At 36.6% G+C, this 12372-nt stretch overlaps 2 long non-coding RNA genes across 3 annotated transcripts in view; both read right to left on the reverse strand.

Moving 5' to 3' along the window:
* Positions 1 to 464: 464 nt before the first annotated feature.
* On the reverse strand, positions 465 to 2735 carry LOC108943500 (uncharacterized). The gene is made up of 2 exons (XR_001967429.3): positions 2048 to 2735; positions 465 to 634 (listed from the first exon to the last, which is right to left on the reverse strand). It is a non-coding gene; the product is annotated as an uncharacterized lncRNA (long non-coding RNA).
* A 1796-nt stretch (positions 2736 to 4531) lies between these two features.
* LOC138895039 (uncharacterized) overlaps positions 4532 to 12372 on the reverse strand; it is a 28435-nt gene continuing 20594 nt past the window's right edge. For both annotated transcript variants that reach the window (XR_011409244.1, XR_011409243.1), the window contains 2 exons: positions 4779 to 5088; positions 4532 to 4705 (listed from right to left, as the gene is read on the reverse strand). This is a non-coding gene — a long non-coding RNA (uncharacterized lncRNA). The remainder of the gene's footprint in view (positions 4706 to 4778; positions 5089 to 12372) is intronic.

Raw genomic sequence — 12372 nt, forward strand, 5'->3', positions numbered from 1 at the left:
GAAAGAGTTCCACCAAACTGATTTTATTTAAGTCGCTACTGAAGAGTAATATATAGTGGCAACGTAATCTCCATAAAAGCAATTAATCATCAGTGGAAATTCTAATAGTGCTACTGTAGAGTGACATTTAGTGGCGACTTAGTTGCCATAAAAATGATTAGTCATCCGTGAAAACTCTAATACCGCTACTGAAGAGTCACATTTAGTGGCGACTTAGTTGCCACAAAAATGATTAGCCATCAGTGGCAAATCTAATAACGCTACTGAATAGTGATTTTTAGTGGCGACTCCACCGCCACAATAAACGGCATCAGTGGCAACTCTAATATCGCTACTGAAGAAAGATATTTAGTAGCAACTGAAACTCGCCACTAGAGTTTACTCTAGTATTAATATTAATATTAAACTTATATTAATATATAAGTTTAAGATCATCCAATAGTATTTTATAAACACCAAAAGAATTTCCTAAACCAAATACTAAACACTTCCATTACTAAAAGTTCAGTTACATATATACTACGTAATACTTCATTGTCATTGTACGCAATCACATATAACCAAAAAGCAAAACATTGAGTGCCTTAGCTTCAAGCTGCTCCTTCATTGTCACCACTGTTTAAGAACCTTGTTCCTATTATTAAAGAAAAAATACAAGATCACATTGTTAGAACTTGAAGACAATATCAAGGTGAAAAGAGATACAGATTAGAACATTAGGCCGAAGAATCGATTTAAGCTCGAGAGTCTCATAATAAACAAAAAAAAAATCTTGCGCAAAGCATTGATAATTTATTTCTAAGACAACAACCAAGCTTCATTTTACTTCACCATAAACCAGATTTACAACAGTATGACACCAAGACTGAGAGATTAATCCACAGAAATGCCACCTATCCAATAACTAAACATTTGCACAAGGGTACTACATCGAACCGCAAAAGTTATATGCAACTACTTTGGTGTAGAAAGTAATAACAACAATAACTAAACATTTGCAAGAGAGTACTACATAAAGATTACAGAGATCATCTTTCTGCCAATATAACAGTTCTTAGTATGATTAAAAATCACTAAGTACTTAAATAAATACCTCTTACTATAAAAAAGTCAATTTATCTTTTACTAATCCAAAAAAAATAACTATGTTCAAATCCAAAAAGGCTTATAAAACAAATATATTATCCAGATCTCCAACTTTTATTGCCCAGCTCAGCTCGTCTATTAAAAGTCTAGAATCAAAATTAGACTTTGCTATATATGTCTTCCAAGGTACTGCTCCTTGTATTCCCATTTTCAGAAATAACAAGAACGATTACTCACCTATACATCCACACTCCCCACACACAAAAAAAAAAAAAAAAAAAAAAGAAGCAAAACTAGCTTTGCAAATTTTGATTACACTGATCAAAATCTCCAACTAACGATGACAATAAATATCTAAAATCCAGAAAATTTCAGCTACAAAACATAGCTAAAATATGAACTTCAGATCGTCCATTTAATCCAAAAAAAAAAAAAAAGACACCTCCAGAGACTAATCCTGGCAAGAACATGAGAAGCTATAAAAAGTAGTTTATGGCATTTTCCCTTCTTATTGTCGGCATCCAAACTTATGAAATTCAGTAGATTTGACAGTAATATCATAAAATTGGCTATCATTCGAAACAAGCCCAAATTTCTCATAAAAATATTTGAAAAAAACTCATAATATAAGCTACCATTCTTATAGTTGCACCAGAATATACACTTCTGTAGAATAATATCATAAACAAATCAAAATTTCTCATAAAATAGACACTTCTGCCCAATAATATCATAAAATAGGCTAGCATTTTTATAGTTATATTAGAATATAAACTAAGATATCTCCCAGGTATTTTATCAAACACATTATGTGCCTCATAAAAGAAGGTATTTTATCAAACACATTATGTGCCTCACAAAAGATATGAAGAGAAGAATTGCCAGGAAGGAACAAAAATTCAAGAAAAAAAGAAGAAGAAGAATAGTCAAGAAGAGTAAAGAAACATTAAGAGTAGATCACATGTTGCATTCTAGTCATGATAGCAGCCAGTTATTCTTGAATCCTCTTGGCTACTTCTACACTGATCTGGTTGTCTACTTCCACATTCACGTGCTCAAGTTTCTCTTTCAACTTCCTTTGCAACTCTTGTTCCATGTTACTGTCACGCCCCGAACCTGGGGAGGCGTGGCTGGCACCCAGTGCTGTGCTGGCCCAAGCGAACTACTGTGTAACTCATTTATTTTTCTTCTGTAACTATCATGGGCCAATATGGCCACAACTCATAATGTATAACTATAAGTGAGCAACACTATATCAGTGAACTATTTTTCTTAAAACATGAATACATATAGGCCGTCAAGGCCTCTGACATACTGTACAAAATGAACATCTGTCTACAAAGCCTCTAAGATTATTTGACATCAAATGGGACAGGATACCGGCCTACCCATAAGTCTGTAGCAAAATTCTGACACGATGACTCATAGACTCGGATGCACTCCGAATGAGGTGGAGTCTTACCGATCTTTCGCTGAATGCCAATCTCGTCTATTATGAGGGCTCGTCAAACTGATTATCTATACCTGCAGGCATGAATGCAACGTCCCCAACAAAAGGACGTCAGTACGAATAATGTACTGAGTATGTAAGGCAGAACTAAAACATAACAATAAGTCAACATTAATTAAGGACATATAAGAATCAACCTGAATCTCTGATGTGTCACCGTAAATATATACTTATTATACTTATATATATACAATGCTTCTCTTTAAGACTATTATCTATATCGTATGATGCATGACTGCCCAACTGATCAGTGGTAACTGCCCGACCGGCCATAGCGCGGTGGTAAATACATGACTGCCCGACCGGTCGTAGCTCGGTGGTAAATGAATATGCATTTCTGCCCAACCGGTGGTAAATAATGTTACATAACTGCCCAACCGGTGGTAACTGCCCGACCGGCCATAGCTCGGTGATAAATATGTAACTGTCCAACCGGCCGTAGCTCGGTGGTAAATATATAATTACCCAATCGGTCGTAGCTCGGTGGTAAATAAATATGCATGTCTGCCCAACCGGTCGTAGCACGGTAGTAAATGCATGAAGATGCATGTATCACTATATTATAAACATTAATATCTTTATCAAATAACTCAATAGGGAACTAGATACATATTTAGACATACTTGAATATCACTTTACGGGAATGAATAACATAGACATCCTTAACTGCTAAGAGTAGAATCACTTATGGAATAGCACTACGTTTACGTATCGTTACTTGAATCATTCCAAAAGAAAAGAAGGGATAACCTTAACATACCTGGAGTAGAGAAAATTCGTATGATATTTTTTGAGAAGGATTGCACCGTACTCCCTTAGAATCGCAAAATCTCACGCTATATAGTAAAAATGGTCTCTGTACGAAATGTTTTGAAGCAGTACGTTGCTATTGCAATCCATGAATTTTGCTGAAGCTTTTTGACGTGAAAGTGTTAAAGTTATACAATTCAAGAGCTTTGGGATTTTGACGTGAAATGTTAGAATTATACAATTCAAGGATTGGAATTTATGAAAAAAGTGTAGTATAAAGTGATGATTAGGCACCAACCCCTCTTAATTGTGACATTTTGCAAATTTGATTTCAAGAGTCACTCAAGAATCATGTGTTGCTGCCACGTGGGGAAAGTTTAGGCTTATCCAACATTAGCCACTTAATTCATTAATTAATTAGGTAATATCCCGCTATTTGGTAATTAATCAATTACCCGCATAATTAAGAACTATCTCAAATTACTTAAAATACTATCCACTTTTAACACACTTTGTATATACCCTACTATAGTGGTCATGTGGTACCATATAAAATCAATACATATACTATTATTTCATTAAAATATCCGTGTAAATATATATATATATATATATATATATATATATATATATATATATATATATATATATATATATATTCTCAACTTATAATTTTCCTAATCTCATATAAAAAGAAAAAATTTCGTACGCTTAATTCTTAAAATGGTACAAAAGATAACCTTCTTTTCTTGTGAGAAAATAATTTCTATCTTTACAATAAAGAAAATCTCATAAACTTTCTCATATTAGGTATATAATTTATCATATCCGAAAATAGTAATAATGGTAACTATCCAAAATTATACTTATAAAACTTTTACTAAAATACTTCACTTAAAAGAAAATATCACATTAACATAATATCTAACGGTATCAATGTTCTTAAACTTACGGAGTCTTACAATAATATAGTCACAAGTCCTCTATAATCTCATGAATGGTCTTAATCCCTTCTAGCTCATATGGATTACTACGACTAATTCTAATATTAAATTGCGGGATGTAACAGTTACTTTTTAATTCGGCAGCCATTTGTTCACTTTCTTCTTGCAACTTTCGACTCATCTCAGCTTGCATTTCTGCATGCATTTCTTGACGCACAGTTTCCATCACAGAAGACATACTAGCCTCTAAGTTTGCTGCTTGAATGTGAATCTTTTTTGGAGGCTTCTTTCCGTACCCTTTACCGCGAACATAGCATGTTCTCTCATCGAGAACGGAGGATAAAATCTCATCTCTAGTCATGGGATGCTCGTTCTCTTCAGATTGTTGCTGAGCCACTAGTTCCTGTAGTTGGCCCTATAATTACGCGTATCCATTTATAGTAAAAAATATATAAAAAGATAAGAATGTAGTGATTTAAGAATATTACATGAATTTGTTGGGATTGTGAATCCACCCACACAATTTCTCCATTATCTTTTTTACGTGTATGTTGGATCTCCTAGACTCGATCTGGTGTTTTTTTTTCTCCAGTGGCGGGATTTTTCTACAATATAGTTCAATAGGAAAAACATAAATAATCAAATAAATGAATATATAGATAACAAGAAGTATATATGACAGCATGATAATAAATATATTTTCACCATCGATTCCTCTACTTCTACAAAAGACCGTGTACCACAAACATGCTTAGTTATCTGCTTTTCCATATTCTTTCTATTTCTCTCGCTTACAACCTGCACTAAGTCAACAGATTATTAAATCATTATTCAAAGAGTAGTGAACCAAACACTATTATAGTCACGACCCAAAACTCTAACCTGTCGTGATGGCGCCTATCGATGGTACTAGGCACGCCGACCTTTCAAAATACTTTAATATTTCATAAAAAGGATAATTCAAAGTTTTTTCATACTAGAAAGTTTTACAAAAAAACGGAGTTAAATTCAAAATAAAATGCAGAAAGATAGCCCCAAACATCGGGGTGTCACCAAGTCATGAACGTCTAGATATCCAGTCAAATAAACACAGTGTCTAGGTATCAATACAGGAAAGAAATAAAACATAGAAGGAGAGACAAGGTATGCGAACGCCGGCAGCTACCTCGTAGTCTCCGGTACTCGATCGCGCACGAACTCAATGACCTATGTGATCAAATACACCTGGATCTGCACATGAAGTGCAGGATGTAGCATGAATACAACCAACTCAGCAAGTAACAGAAATAAATATGGAAATGAGAAGCAGTGACGAGCTATACAATTATAGTTCATTTTCAATAATTTCAGCAAAGAATAGATATGCTTTCGCATCCAACAGTTTAAGTCCAATCAGTTTTATACAGTTAAAGTTCAGGTAATTCAGATATAAAATCTTTCAAAAATTTCACAACAATGACAGATAGCAACTAAGTGCATCAACAAATGAAAAGGCAAGTACAACCTCTCAGGGCAACAGTCACTCAACTCGTCACAACAGCTCAAATCACTCGGCTCTCAGCCCTCAGTACTCACACTCAATAGGTACCTACGCTCACTGGGGGTGTTTAGACTCCGGAGGGGATTCTTTTAGCCCAAGCGCTATATCCGCACAGACAACTCACGTGCTACAGTATCAATATATGGAACCACACGGACAACTCACGTGTTGCACGGACAACTCACGCTCCATAGCATCAATACCTCACAGACAGACCCTCGGCCTCACTCATTCATCAACCTCTCTAGTCTCCCGGGCTCTCGGAAACCACAAAGATCGGCCCAAACAAAGATAACATAGTGTATCAACAAGAATCAAGAAGAGACTGAGATATGATACACAAGTAAAATCATGACTGAGTAGAAGACAATAATTAGCAAGTAATTCAACAAGTACGCGACCTATGCGGGCCCGAACAGTATCATCCCATAGCCTAAGCATGATTTCTAACATGATTTGCAGTCAAATTTCTATAACACAGGGAGAGCATGTAGCTAGCAACAAGTTATTCAACTTTACAGTTTCACGGAATGGGCCAAGTCCCAATTCCTACGGTGCACTCCCACACGCCCATTGTCGTGCCCTTTTATTTCTCGCGAAAGTCGGGCTTTGACGTCGTGACAACTCTTCCTAAAGGAAGGGTGTTAAAAAAAGAGAGAGTCTCCACCTAACGGGTTTGAGGTGCGTTAGGGTACCTATTTGCAAGTAACTCTTCTTTAACCAATCTACGTCACCAAAAGATCGGGTAAGGGCTCAAATTACCTCGAGGAGAAGGTGTTAGGCACTCCTCGAGGTCCACAACTGTGGGTCCCGGCTGAACTCGAATTATATGAATTAGTCCAAATAAAGAGAAAAGACAAAGTTGGGCAAATAAACAAAATAATTGATTTTTAAACAAGGTCGGGGGGGGGGTCCTAAATTTTTTAGCCTAAAGGATCACCCCGTGCAACATAAATAATACTTTGTAACTCTCTCGAGGTGGGGTGTTACTCGTATTATTCAGCGGATACAGACTATCATCTCCTGCTAACCGATTACTACCTTTAAGTTGTTTACCTAAAGCGTACTAATTGATTCTAAATCGTGCCTTATGCGTGCACTAGCCATCCCATACCTATAGTCCAGGAGGCGTTTGGAGCTCTATCTTGGATGGTTCTAAACTTAACTTAGGTGGCTCAAAAATGAGAAAACTAGGCGACATACAACATAAATTGGACTCTCATGTATAAACAAATAAGGGCTCAAGTTAGCCTCCACACTTAGGCAACAAATGTACGCAAACAAGTTACGCATTTGACAGTTGAAGATTTTAGACAAATTAAAGTTATTGAATACCTATAGACATGATCTCTATGTGATTCTGGATTCAAGCGTGCAAGCAGTTTCAGAGCAAGATGCCATTTTAGATACAATTTCTAAGTGAAAACATAGTCTGCCTGCTGATTATAGGTTATAAACGATCGAACATATAGACATGATATCTAGGTGATTTACGCGGTAATTAGCAATGATAATTGTAGGAGAATATTCAGAACTGCTTAGTTGGATCCTATTGGCATACTTTCTAATAGTGACAATGACACAGTGTTGAAACTTCAACATTAGCGCTTAAAGAAAACGAGCAAGAAAATCAATAATTAAGATTGATATTAGATCCTACAAGCATGATTTCTATAGTCATAAGGCTGAGTTTAGATCCTATAGGCATAATTTCTATAATCAATAATTAAGACCTATAGGCAGGATTTTTAAATTGCAGATTAGGTAGCATGTAAATTAACAGAATCCTATAGCGCTTAATGAGTATGTTGTAATGCACATTGAGACATTGGTCATTTAATTTCCTATAGGCATGGTTTCTAGCATGTGGAAGCAAAATATGTCAAACAAATTAAATACCTATAGGCAGGTTATCTAACACAGTAGCAGAACATATTTGAGCAAAGTAAACACCTATAGGCAGGTCATCTAACACACACAATAGCAGAACATATTTGAGCAAAGTAAAATACCTATAGGCAGGATTTCTACCCGTTTCAATGCAAATATTAAGATAAACCCCCTTTTTCCAATTTTATTGATACCCCAATTATTATTACAACATTATTACAGACCCAATTAATGGCATAAATTACAGAGTAAAATAACTATAGTGAGCCTACAGCAGGCCCAAAGATATACCTAGCTAGGCCAGGCCTTCATTCTCAAGTCCCCATAGTTCACAACAGTCTAGAAGTTATATCTTCATTTACATAAGGCAGCCAGAAACCAATTGATTCAGCCAATAGGTGAAAAATAGGGTCGAGCAATTAGAACCATGACCCTAGTATGTCAGAGTTCCCAAGGGCTTCAAAAATCCAGGGCAGTGCTCACACTAGGGAAGTTGATAGAGGAAAATCAGAGAATTACTAGGGACCAAGTCCTAGTATGTCAGAGTTCACAAGGGTCTCAATTGGACCCCGAACAGTGCTCACACTAGGGAGGTCAAATGATAGAACCTAAGTAGCCTTGGCTTACAGCCGGCTAAGAATAAGAACTCAAAAGAGACCAGGCAGTAAGGGAATAGACTAAGGTCAAGGGACATCACTGAGGGATACAAGCCGATTCAAGTTGAGCACATGTAACAAGTAGTAAAACATGCTTTGTTTTTGAGAACAGACTTAACAAAGTTTCAGAAAAACAAGTTCAACACATAATGCATATACTAACTAGACAGGTTTGCAAGATTGATGTGCACATACTCATAGTAAGAAAAAGGTTCAGATTATGCTAAGTGTAAATGCTAGTGTCCCAAGAAGGGATCATATCAATTGGCAACAGAACATAACAGAATGAGAACAAATTAAGGCAACTATTGGGAAGTCCAGACATGGTAGAAGCATACAAGATCAAACATGCTATATGTTATCACAGCAAGTTCAGAAACAGACTTATGCTAGACACTAAGTGAATACATTTATGCTTAGTAATCTAATCCATAAAAGGGGATACGAAAGCAAGTTCAAGTAATAGGGTCAATAGCAAATTTAAACACTAAAAAGATGGCTAAAGTGCAAAGGTTCTAAACATCAGTAACACAGGCTAGGCAGACTTAAAAAAAAGAAATCAATTAGCTCAAATCAGGTCTAAGCATGTCTCAAACTACAAACGTAATGGAATTAAGAATAGAAAAGCCTAAAATTGAAGTAAGACAGTCATAATTGCACACGAGAACAGCCCAAAAACACATTAAACCACATTCTTCAGAAGTGAAAACATATGCTGATGACAGGTAAATAGGAATGAAATGACAAAGGCTTGGTAACTCACCAGTTAATGCAAAAAAAAAAAAGGGAAGTCCACAACGTTATGAATATCAGTAAGGAGCAAGAATCCAGAATTTCTGGCCTTGGCTTTCAGTCGGCTAAAAACCAAAATATATAACGAAATGATAAAGAAATAACAAAGTAGAAATTTAAATCTAGTGAGATTATATCGATTCCAAAGTCTCTTTCAAAAGGGGGAGGGGGAGAAGGAGGGGGAGGGGTTTATATAGTATAGAAATCGAACACACAAACAAGGAAATATAATCAATCAGACATAAAAATAAGGAAAGAAGAGCATGCAGAATCAATTAGAACCAATTTAGGAGAAAATCAGGCCAAACCCTAGTTTGTTTTAGGAAAAATAAATATCAACGAAATATACACAGAAACGATAACATAGGATGAATATAGACATAAATAGTACTAAAAGTCAGAGAATCGAACCAATTTTGGTCTGATTTGAAGAAATCTGAAAACCCTAGTTTTAGGGTAAGTAAGAACCAACAGAATGTAAACAAATATTTGGACTCATAGTAGCATAGGATGAACATAGACGGAATAACATTCAAAAATCAGGTATTTGAACTGATTTTGGTTCGATTTTGATGAGATCTGCTTTCCATGTTTAGGCAAGCACTATAGGAGAGTAGCCAGTACCAGAAGGTGGTCGAGTATGGTAAGTAATAACCATGGAATCCCATATTAGGTGGGATTAGGAGAAGCTTTAGGGGGGCGGCTTGGGTTCTTGAGAGAGGGAGAAGGGGTTGAGAGGATATGGGGGCGGCGGACTGTGAGAAATAGGGATTAGGGTTGGGTGTTTGGGATAATTAAAAGAGAGGGTGTGATATGGGCCGTTGATCTCAGAGATCAACAGTCACGATTAAAAGGGGGTTGGGTCGAATTTATTTGGACGGGTCGCGACCGGGTTGTGGGATTGGGTTATTGGTTTTGGGCTGGGGTTATTGGGCTAGTGTATTAGATGTTTTGGGCCATTATTTTGTCCGAAAATAGGTTTAAAAGTGGGGCTAGTTTTTAAATACCAAATATTTTAGCAAATATAATTTATAAAAATAATTAATGAGTAAAGAAATATTATTTGTGTACTAAAATGATTAAAAATAATAACGTAACATTATAAAAATATAAAAAATTATTTTTTGCATAAATAATGTAGTTATACATGAATATGGGCTATTATTGCAAAAATATGCAATTAGCCAAAAAATGCAAATGAATTATAAAAAATGCAGTAAAATATTTAAAAGCACACATGTTGGTGTAAATGATAAGTTTGGATGATTAAATCATCATAAAAATAATTTAAAGGATAATTATTGGATATTTATACAATAAAATACAGAAAGAAATTAATTTAAAGCCTTTAAAAGAATTACGGAAAATTATGAAAAGAACTTGTATAGGTTTATAAACTAAATGATAATGCAAATATACTATTTTGAATATATATATATATATATATATATATATATATATATATATATATATATATATACACACACTAAAAAATATGAGGGAATAATTGGGTATCAACAGCTGCCCCTCTTTACCCGGGAATGATGAAAGAGTTATCGGGTAAAGAAAGGATGACCGATTTTGACGAATGGGGTGATTTGGAAAAATATAGGAGGAACTCCGGTTTCTGAGTTGCCTACATATCCCTGGTTTTACGGGAATCAGGCTGTGTGTAGTTCTGGATCCAACAGTGGAATAAGCCTATGAAGTTGTTATAGGAACGAACAAGCTCTTCTGGATAGGACGATATCAGAATTGTGAATGGATGTACCTTGGAATGGTTATGGATATTTGAACGGTTATCATATGGTAATGGGTAACGGACGGTGGTTGGTTATGTTTGAAATAATTGCAGGATGTGAACGTTGAACAGAAATCAGAGCGAAGATTGCTCCTGTTAGGAGAACAGTTACTTCCTAGATTACCTGCAAAACTTAAAACACAATGCATGCAAGTATATATGGATTATTGCGAGAATTTAAACATGATGCAAATTCCCTTTGGACCATGAAAGTTGTCTTTGGACATTGCGGATGATGTTTTCAGACCATGATGTCCTGGGCCATGAATCGCGTGATAAGGGATTCATAGGCCATGAAATGATGTTCTCGGGCCATGAAAATGGTGTCTCTGAACCATGACACCTTTGAATAATGATGTGCGATATTGAGAGATCCTCAGGCCATGGAATGGTGTCTTCCGGCTATGAGGATGATGCCTTCAGACAAAATGGCAGTATTTTAGCCCAAGAGATGCAAAGACATGATGTTTGGTTATGCGAAGCAAAACAAGACAGAGCTTAGTCTTGTGTAAGATCGGGGGCAGAGCTTAGCCTTATACGACTAGGGAGGCAATGCTTAGTCTCATGCGAAATGGGAGACAATGTTTAGTCTCATGCAAGGAGGAAGCAGGGCTTAGCCTTATGCAAGATGGGAGATAATGCTTAGTCTCATGCAAGAGGAGGCAGGGCTTAGCCTCATGCAAGTGGGAGACAATGCTTAGTCTCGTGCAGGCGAAGGTAATGCTTAGCCTTATGCAATTGAGGAGGCAGGGCTTAGTCTCATGCAAGCGGGAGACAATGCTTAGTCTCATGCAGGGGAAGGCAGTGCTTAGCCTTATGCAATTGAGGAGGCAGGGTTTAGCCTCATGCAAAATAGAGACAATGCTTAATCTCATGCAGGGGAAAGCAGTGCTTAGCCTTATGCAATTGAGGGGGCAGGGCTTAACCTCATGCAAAGGTGGAGACAATGCTTAGTCTCATGCAGGGGAAGGCAGTGCTTAGCCTTATGCAATTGAGGAGGCGAGGCTTAACCTCATGCAAAGGTGGAGACAATGCTTAGTCTCATGCAGGGGAAGGAAGTGCTTAGCCTTATGCAATTGAGAAGGCAGAGCTTAACCTCATGCAAAGGTGAAGACAATGCTTAGTCTCATGCAGGGGAAGGAAGTGCTTAGCCTTATGCAATTGAGGAGGCAGTGCTTAGCCTCATGCAAGCGGGAGACAATGCTTAGTCTCATGCAGGGGAAGGCAGTGCTTAGCCTTATGCAATTGAGGAGGCAGGGCTTAGCCTCATGCAAAATAGAGACAATGCTTAGTCTCATGCAGGGGAAGGCAATGCTTAGCCTTATGCAATTAAGGAGGCAGGGCTTAGCCTCATGCAAAATAAAGACAATGCTTAGTCACATGAAATGAAAAGATAATAAGTA

Source organism: Nicotiana tomentosiformis, chromosome 7 (genome assembly GCF_000390325.3).
Source record: "Nicotiana tomentosiformis chromosome 7, ASM39032v3, whole genome shotgun sequence".
NCBI classification, from domain to species: domain Eukaryota; kingdom Viridiplantae; phylum Streptophyta; class Magnoliopsida; order Solanales; family Solanaceae; genus Nicotiana; species Nicotiana tomentosiformis.